The following is a 9,231-nucleotide window of genomic DNA, read 5'->3' as shown; positions in this document are numbered from 1 at the left end:
GAAGGGGTTGGATTTCAAATTTGGGTTTTAAATCTGGGTTAGGGTTTCAAATTGGTTTCAAAGTAGGGTTAGGTTTTCAAATTAGGCTTTCAAAATTGGGTTTGGGTTTCAAATTAGGGTTTTAAAGAAGGGATTGTTTCCAAATTTGGGTTTTAAATCCCGGTTAGGGTTTCAAATTAGGGTTTCAAAGTAGGGTTAGGATTTCAAATTAGGTTTTTAAAGAAGGCGTTGGATTTCAAAATTGGGTTTTAATTCTGGGTTAGGGTTTCAAAGTAGGGGTTGGTTCTCAAATTAGAGTTTTAAAGACGGGGTTGGATTTCAAATTTGGGTTTTAAATTTAGGTTTGGGTTTCAAAATAGGGTTTCAAAGTAGGGTTAGGTTTTCAAATTAAGGTTTTAAAGAAGGGGTTGGATTTCAAATTAGGGGTTTAAATACAGGTTAGGGTTTCAAATTAGGGTTTTAAATCTGGGTTAGGGTTAAAACTGCGCTTTAAAGCCAGGTTTACCATTTCATACAAGCCTTATTTTGAGTTTCAATTTCAAGCCAGTGTGAGGTTTCCATGTAAGAGTTTTGGGTTAGCGATGAGGTGTAAGATTTCGAACGAAGGTGTAATACGAGGTTACGGGTTCGAGTGAGGGAGGGAGCCATCATAATGACATGACATTACTGCATGATAATGAGCCCATCAGTTAGTCAGCGGGGGCAGGCGTCGCTCGCCTGATGCAGGTCATGCGGTGCGTTGAGATGTCAGCAAACGTGTGTATGTGTGTGTGTGTTTTTATGACTAGTCTTGTGAGGACATTATTGACAAGTGAGGACCTTTTGGCCAGTGAAAAGTGGCACTCGTCAGTTGCACCAGGGTCTGTTTTTCTTTCATTGTTCTTATTTGTGTTAATAATAGTTGCAAAAACGTTGCCGAGGACACCATTTTCTTCCATTTTCAGTTGCATAAAATCGTTAAAAAAACTCACTATGTATTTAGTAAGGCATTTTTAGTAGAAAAAAACGACCATGTATAGTAAGGCATTTATAGCTGAAAAAAGACAATGTATAGTAAGGTGTTTTTAGCCAAAAAAACGACCATGTATAGTAAGGAATTTTTAGCGGAAAAAAACAACCATGTATAGTAAGGCGTTTTTAGCCCGAAAAAAAACGACAATGTATAGCAAGGCGTTTTTAGGCCAAAAAAACAACCATGTATAGTAGGAATTTTTAGCGGAAAAAAACAACCATGTATAGTAAGGCGTTTTTAGCCCGAAAAAAAACGACCATGTATAGTAAGGCGTTTTTAGCCCGAAAAAAACAACCATGTTTAGTAAGGCATTTTTGACCAAAAAAACGACCATGTATAGTAAGGCGTTTTAGCCCGAAAAAACGACCATGTATAGTAAGGCGTTTTTAGCCCGAAAAAAACGACCATGTATAGTAAGGCGTTTTTTAGCCCGAAAAAAAACGACCATGTATAGTAAGGCATTTTTAGCCCGAAAAAAACGACTATGTATAGTAAGGCATTTTTAGCCCGAAAAAAACGACCATGTATAGTAAGGCATTTTTAGCCCGAAAAAAACGACCATGTATAGTAAGGCATTTTTAGCCCGAACAAAACGACCATGTATAGTAAGGCGTTTTTAGCCTGAAAAAACGACCATGTATAGTAAGGCGTTTTTAGCCCGAAAAAAACGACCATGTATACTAAGGCGTTTTTAGCCCGAAAAAACGACCATGTATAGTAAGGCGTTTTTAGCCCGAAAAAACGACCATGTATAGTAAGGCGTTTTTAGCCCGAAAAAAACGACTATGTATAGTAAGGCATTTTTAGCCCGAAAAAAACGACCATGTATAGTAAGGCATTTTTAGCCCGAAAAAAACGACCATGTATAGTCAGGCATTTTTAGCCCGAAAAAAACGATCATGTATAGTAAGGCGTTTTTAGCCCGAAAAAAACGACCATGTATAGTCAGGCATTTTTAGCCCGAAAAAAACGACCATGTATAGTAAGGCATTTTTAGCCCGAAAAAAACGACCATGTATAGTAAGGCATTTTTAGCCCGAACAAAACGACCATGTATAGTAAGGCGTTTTTAGCCTGAAAAAACGACCATGTATAGTAAGGCGTTTTTAGCCCGAAAAAAACGACCATGTATACTAAGGCGTTTTTAGCCCGAAAAAACGACCATGTATAGTAAGGCGTTTTTAGCCCGAAAAAACGACCATGTATAGTAAGGCGTTTTTAGCCCGAAAAAAACGACTATGTATAGTAAGGCATTTTTAGCCCGAAAAAAACGACCATGTATAGTAAGGCATTTTTAGCCCGAAAAAAACGACCATGTATAGTAAGGCATTTTTAGCCCGAAAAAAACGATCATGTATAGTAAGGCGTTTTTAGCCCGAAAAAAACGACCATGTATAGTAAGGCGTTTTTAGCCCGAAAAAACGACTATGTATAGTAAGGCATTTTTAGCCCAAAAAAAACGACCATGTATAGTAAGGCATTTTTAGCCCGAAAAAAACGACCATGTATAGTAAGGCATTTTTGACCAAAAAACGACCATGTATAGTAAGGCGTTTTTAGCCCGAAAAAAACGACCATGTATAGTAAGGCGTTTATTAGGCCAAACAAAACGACCATGTATAGTAAGGCGTTTTTAGCCCGAAAAAACGACCATGTATAGTAAGGCGTTTTTAGCCCGAAAAAAAACGACCACGTATAGTAAGGCATTTTTGACCAAAAAACGACCATGTATAGTAAGGCGTTTATTAGGCCAAAAAAACGACCATGTATAGCAAGGCGTTTTAGCCCGAAAAAAACGACCATGTATAGTAAGGCGTTTTTAGCCCGAAAAAAACGACCATGTATAGTAAGGCGTTTTTAGCCCGAAAAAACGACCATGTATAGTAAGGCGTTTATTAGGCCAAAAAAACCGACCATGTATAGTAAGGCGTTTTAGCCCGAAAAAACGACCATGTATAGTAAGGCGTTTATTAGCCCAAAGAAACGACCATGTATAGTAAGGCATTTTTAGCCCGAAAAAAACAACCATGTATAGTAAGGCATTTTTGACCAAAAAACGACCATGTAAAGTAAGGCGTTTTTAGCCCGAAAACGACCATGTATAGTAAGGCATTTTTAGCCCGAAAAAAACAACCATGTATAGTAAGGCATTTTTGACCAAAAAACGACCATGTAAAGTAAGGCGTTTTTAGCCCGAAAAAAACGACCATGTATAGTAAGGCGTTTATTAGGCCAAACAAAACGACCATGTATAGTAAGGCGTTTTTAGCCCGAAAAAACGACCATGTATAGTAAGGCATTTTTGACCAAAAAACGACCATGTATAGTAAGGCGTTTATTAGGCCAAAAAAACGACCATGTATAGCAAGGCGTTTTAGCCCGAAAAAAACGACCATGTATAGTAAGGCGTTTTTAGCCCGAAAAAAACAACCATGTATAGTAAGGCGTTTTTAGCCCGAAAAAACAACCATGTATAGTAAGGCATTTTTAGCCCGAAAAAAAACGACCATGTATAGTAAGGCGTTTTTAGCCCGAAGAAAACGACCATGTATAGTAAGGCGTTTTTAGCCCGAAGAAAACGACTATGTATAGTAAGGCATTTTTAGCCCGAAAAAAACCACCATGTATAGTAAGGCATTTTTAGCCCGAAAAAAACGACCATGTATAGTAAGGCGTTTTAGCCCGAAAAAACCACCATGTATAGTAAGGCGTTTATTAGGCCAAAAAAACCGACCATGTATAGTAAGGCGTTTTTAGCCCGAAAAAACGCCCATGTATAGTAAGGCGTTTATTAGGCCAAAAAAAACAACCATGTATAGTAAGGCGTTTTTAGCCCAAAAAAAACGACCATGTATAGTAAGGCGTTTTTAGCCCAAAGAAACGACCATGTATAGTAAGGCATTTTTAGCGGAAAAAAACCACCATGTATAGTAAGGTGTTTTAGCCCGAAAAAAAACGACCATGTATAGTAAGGCATTTTTGACCAAAAAACGACCATGTATAGTAAGGCGTTTTTAGTCCGAAAAAAACGACCATGTATAGAAAGGCGTTTATTAGGCCAAACAAAACGACCATGTATAGTAAGGCGTTTTTAGCCCGAAAAAACGACCACGTATAGTAAGGCATTTTTTACCAAAAAACGACCATGTATAGTAAGGCGTTTTTAGCCCGAAAAAAACGACCATGTATAGTAAGGCATTTTTAGCCCGAAAAAAACGACCATGTATAGTAAGGCGTTTTTAGCCCGAAAAAACGACTATGTATAGTAAGGCATTTTTAGCCCGAAAAAAACGACCATGTATAGTAAGGCGTTTTTAGCCCGAAAAAAACAACCATGTATAGTAAGGCGTTTTTAGCCCGAAAAAACAACCATGTATAGTAAGGCATTTTTAGCCCGAAAAAAACGACCATGTATAGTAAGGCGTTTTTAGCCCGAAGAAAACGACCATGTATAGTAAGGCGTTTTTAGCCCGAAGAAAACGACTATGTATAGTAAGGCATTTTTAGCCCGAAAAAAACCACCATGTATAGTAAGGCATTTTTAGCCCGAAAAAAACGACCATGTATAGTAAGGCGTTTTAGCCCGAAAAAACCACCATGTATAGTAAGGCGTTTATTAGGCCAAAAAAACCGACCATGTATAGTAAGGCGTTTTTAGCCCGAAAAAACGCCCATGTATAGTAAGGCGTTTATTAGGCCAAAAAAAACAACCATGTATAGTAAGGCGTTTTTAGCCCAAAAAAAACGACCATGTATAGTAAGGCGTTTTTAGCCCAAAGAAACGACCATGTATAGTAAGGCATTTTTAGCGGAAAAAAACCACCATGTATAGTAAGGTGTTTTAGCCCGAAAAAAAACGACCATGTATAGTAAGGCATTTTTGACCAAAAAACGACCATGTATAGTAAGGCGTTTTTAGTCCGAAAAAAACGACCATGTATAGAAAGGCGTTTATTAGGCCAAACAAAACGACCATGTATAGTAAGGCGTTTTTAGCCCGAAAAAACGACCACGTATAGTAAGGCATTTTTTACCAAAAAACGACCATGTATAGTAAGGCGTTTTTAGCCCGAAAAAAACGACCATGTATAGTAAGGCATTTTTAGCCCGAAAAAAACGACCATGTATAGTAAGGCGTTTTTAGCCCGAAAAAACGACTATGTATAGTAAGGCATTTTTAGCCCGAAAAAAACGACCATGTATAGTAAGGCATTTTTAGCCCGAAAAAAACGACCATGTATAGTAAGGCATTTTTGACCAAAAAACGAACATGTATAGTAAGGCGTTTTTAGCCCGAAAAAAACGACCATGTATAGTAAGGCGTTTATTAGGCCAAACAAAACGACCATGTATAGTAAGGCGTTTTTAGCCCGAAAAAACGACCATGTATAGTAAGGCGTTTTTAGCCCGAAAAAAAACGACCACGTATAGTAAGGCATTTTTGACCAAAAAACGACCATGTATAGTAAGGCGTTTTTAGCCCGAAAAAAAACGACCATGTATAGTAAGGCGTTTTTAGCCCGAAAAAACGACCATGTATAGTAAGGCGTTTTTAGCCCGAAAAAAACGACCATGTATAGTAAGGCATTTTGGACCAAAAAACGACCATGTATAGTAAGGCGTTTTTAGCCCGAAAAAAACGACTATGTATAGTAAGGCATTTTTAGCCCGAAAAAAACGACCATGTATAGTAAGGCGTTTTAGCCCGAAAAAACGACCATGTATAGTAAGGCGTTTTTAGCCCGAAAAAAACGACCATGTATAGTAAGGCATTTTTAGCCCGAAAAAAACGACCATGTATGGTAAGGCGTTTATTAGGCCGAAAAAAACAAGCATGTATAGTAAGGCGTTTTTAGCCCGAAAAAAAAACGACCATGTATCGTAAGGCGTTTTTAGCCCGAAAAAAAACGACCATGTATAGTAAGGAGTTTTTAGCCCGAAAAAACGACCATGTATAGTAAGGCGTTTTTAGCCCGAAAAAAACGACCATGTATAGTAAGGCATTTTATGCCCGAAAAAAACGACCATGTATGGTAAGGCGTTTATTAGGCCGAAAAAAACAACCATGTATAGTAGGCGTTTTTAGCCCGAAAAAACGACCATGTATAGTAAGGCATTTTAGCGGAAAAAACGACCATGTATAGTAAGGCATTTTTTAGGCCAAAAAAACGACCATGTATTGTAAGGCGTTTTTAGCCCAAAAAAAACGACCATGTATAGTAAGGCGTTTTTAGCCCAAAGAAACGACCATGTATAGTAAGGCATTTTTAGCCCGAAAAAAACGACCATGTATGGTAAGGCGTTTTTAGCCCGAAAAAACGACCATGTATAGTAAGGCATTTTTAGCCCGAAAAAAACGACCATGTATAGTAAGGCGTTTTTAGCCCGAAAAAAACGACCATGTATAGTAAGGCGTTTTAGCCCGAAAAAAACGACCATGTATAGTAAGGCGTTTTTAGCCCGAAAAAAACGACCATGTATAGTAAGGCGTTTTTAGCCCGAAAAAAACGACCATGTATAGTAAGGCGTTTTAGCCCGAAAAAAACGACCATGTATAGTAAGGCGTTTTTAGCCCGAAAAAAACGACCATGTATAGTAAGGCGTTTTAGCTCGAAAAAACGACCATGTATAGTAAGGCGTTTTTAGCCCGAAAAAAACGACCATGTATAGTAAGGCATTTTTGACCAAAAAACGACCATGTATAGTAAGGCGTTTTTAGCCCGAAAAAAACGACTATGTATAGTAAGGCGTTTTTAGCCCGAAAAAAACGACCATGTATAGTAAGGCGTTTTAGCCCGAAAAAACGACCATGTATAGTAAGGCGTTTTTAGCCCGAAAAAGACGACCATGTATAGTAAGCCGTTTTTAGCCCGAAAAAAACGACCATGTATAGTAAGGCGTTTTTTAGGCCAAAAAAACGACCATGTATAGTAAGGCATTTTTAGCCCGAAAAAAACGACCATGTATAGTAAGGCGTTTTAGCCCGAAAAAACGACCATGTATAGTAAGGCGTTTTTAGCCCGAAAAAAACGACCATGTATAGTAAGGCATTTTTGACCAAAAAACGACCATGTATAGTAAGGCGTTTTTAGCCCGAAAAAAACGACCATGTATAGCAAGGCGTTTTAGCCCGAAAAAAACGACCATGTATAGTAAGCCGTTTTTAGCCCGAAAAAAACGACCATGTATAGTAAGGCGTTTTAGCCCGAAAAAACGACCATGTATAGTAAGGCGTTTTTAGCCCGAAAAAAACGACCATGTATAGTAAGGCATTTTTGACCAAAAAACGACCATGTATAGTAAGGCGTTTTTAGCCCGAAAAAAACGACTATGTATAGTAAGGCATTTTTAGCCCGAAAAAAACGACCATGTATAGTAAGGCGTTTTGCCCGAAAAAACGACCATGTATAGTAAGGCGTTTTTAGCCCGAAAAAAACGACCATGTATAGTAAGGCATTTTTAGCCCGAAAAAAACGACCATGTATGGTAAGGCGTTTATTAGGCCGAAAAAAACAACCATGTATAGTAAGGCGTTTTTAGCCCGAAAAAAAACGACCATGTATCGTAAGGCATTTTTAGCTGAAAAAAATGACCATGTATAGTAAGGCATGTTTGACCAAAAAACGACCATGTATATATTAAGGCATTTTCAGCCGGAAAAAAACGACCAAGGAATTTTTAGCCGACAAAAAAATAACATCAGAATGACTTTAATTGTCCCATCGTGGGGAAATTTGCAAACGTTTGGGCTCATCCGGGATTTGAACCCGGGACCTCTCGCACCCGAAGCGAGAATCATACCCCTAGACCAATGAGCCACACATGCAGCCTATATGTATAGTAAGGTGTTTTGCGGCCCCCCCAAAAAAAAGACCATCGAAAGTAAGACTTTTTTAGCCGAAAAAAACGACCACGTATATATAGTCAGGCATTTTTAGCCCAAAGAAACGATCATGTATAGTAAGGCTTTTTTAGCGGAAAAAAACCACCATGTATAGTAAGGCATTTTTTACCAAAAAACGACCATGTATAGTTAGCCGTTTTTAGCCCAAAAAAACGGCCATGTATAGTAAGGCGTTTTTAGCCCAAAAAAACGACCATGTATAGTAAGGCGTTTATTAGGCCAAAAAAAACGACCATGTATAGTAAGGCGTTTTTAGCCTAAAGAAACGACCATGTATAGTAAGGCGTTTATTAGGCCAAAAAAAACGACCATGTATCGTAAGGCGTTTTTAGCCCAAAAAAAAACGTTTTTAGCCCAAAGAAACGACCATGTATAGTAAGGCGTTTTTAGCCCAAAGAAACCACCATGTATAGTAAGGCATTTTTAGCGGAAAAAAACCACCATGTATAGTAAGGCGTTTTTAGCCCAAAAAAACGACCATGTATAGTAAGGCGTTTATTAGGCCAAAAAAAAAATGACCATGTATAGTAAGGCGTTTTTAGCCCAAAGAAACGACCATGTATAGTAAGGCGTTTATTAGGCCAAAAAAAACGACCATGTATCGTAAGGCGTTTTTAGCCCAAAAAAAAAACGTTTTTAGCCCAAAGAAACGACCATGTATAGTAAGGCGTTTTTAGCCCAAAGAAACCACCATGTATAGTAAGGCATTTTTAGCGGAAAAAAACCACCATGTATAGTAAGGCGTTTTTAGCCCAAAAAAACGACCATGTATAGTAAGGCGTTTATTAGGCCAAAAAAAAAATGACCATGTATAGTAAGGCGTTTTTAGCCCAAAGAAACGACCATGTATAGTAAGGCGTTTATTAGGCCAAAAAAAACGACCATGTATCGTAAGGCGTTTTTAGCCCAAAAAAAAACGTTTTTAGCCCAAAGAAACGACCATGTATAGTAAGGCGTTTTTAGCCCAAAGAAACCACCATGTATAGTAAGGCATTTTTAGCGGAAAAAAACCACCATGTATAGTAAGGCGTTTTAGTCCGAAAAAAACGACCATGTATAGTAAGGCGTTTTTTAGGCCAAAAAAACGACCATGTATAGTAAGGCGTTTTTAGCCCAAAGAAACGACCATGTATAGTAAGGCGTTTTTAGCCCAAAAAAAACGACCATGTATAGTAAGGCGTTTTTAGCCCAAAGAAACGACCATGTATAGTAAGGCGTTTTTAGCCCAAAAAAAACGACCATGTATAGTAAGGCGTTTATTAGGCAAAAAAAAAACGACCATGTATAGTAAGGCGTTTATTAGGCCAAAAAAAAC

At 38.0% G+C, this 9,231-nt stretch overlaps 1 non-coding gene across 1 annotated transcript; it reads right to left on the bottom strand.

The window, feature by feature from the left end:
• Positions 1-7,758: 7,758 nt before the first annotated feature.
• On the bottom strand, positions 7,759-7,830 carry trnap-cgg (transfer RNA proline (anticodon CGG)). Its single transcript has one exon. It is a non-coding gene; the product is annotated as a tRNA-Pro (tRNA).
• Positions 7,831-9,231: the final 1,401 nt, after the last annotated feature.

This window comes from Hippocampus bargibanti, linkage group LG07 (assembly GCF_051943395.1).
Source record: "Hippocampus bargibanti isolate YZ-2025 linkage group LG07, ASM5194339v1, whole genome shotgun sequence".
Classification (NCBI taxonomy): Eukaryota; Metazoa; Chordata; class Actinopteri; order Syngnathiformes; family Syngnathidae; genus Hippocampus; species Hippocampus bargibanti.
The sequence above is the reverse complement of the archived record's forward strand: the minus strand, read 5'-3'. Positions and strand labels throughout refer to the sequence as shown.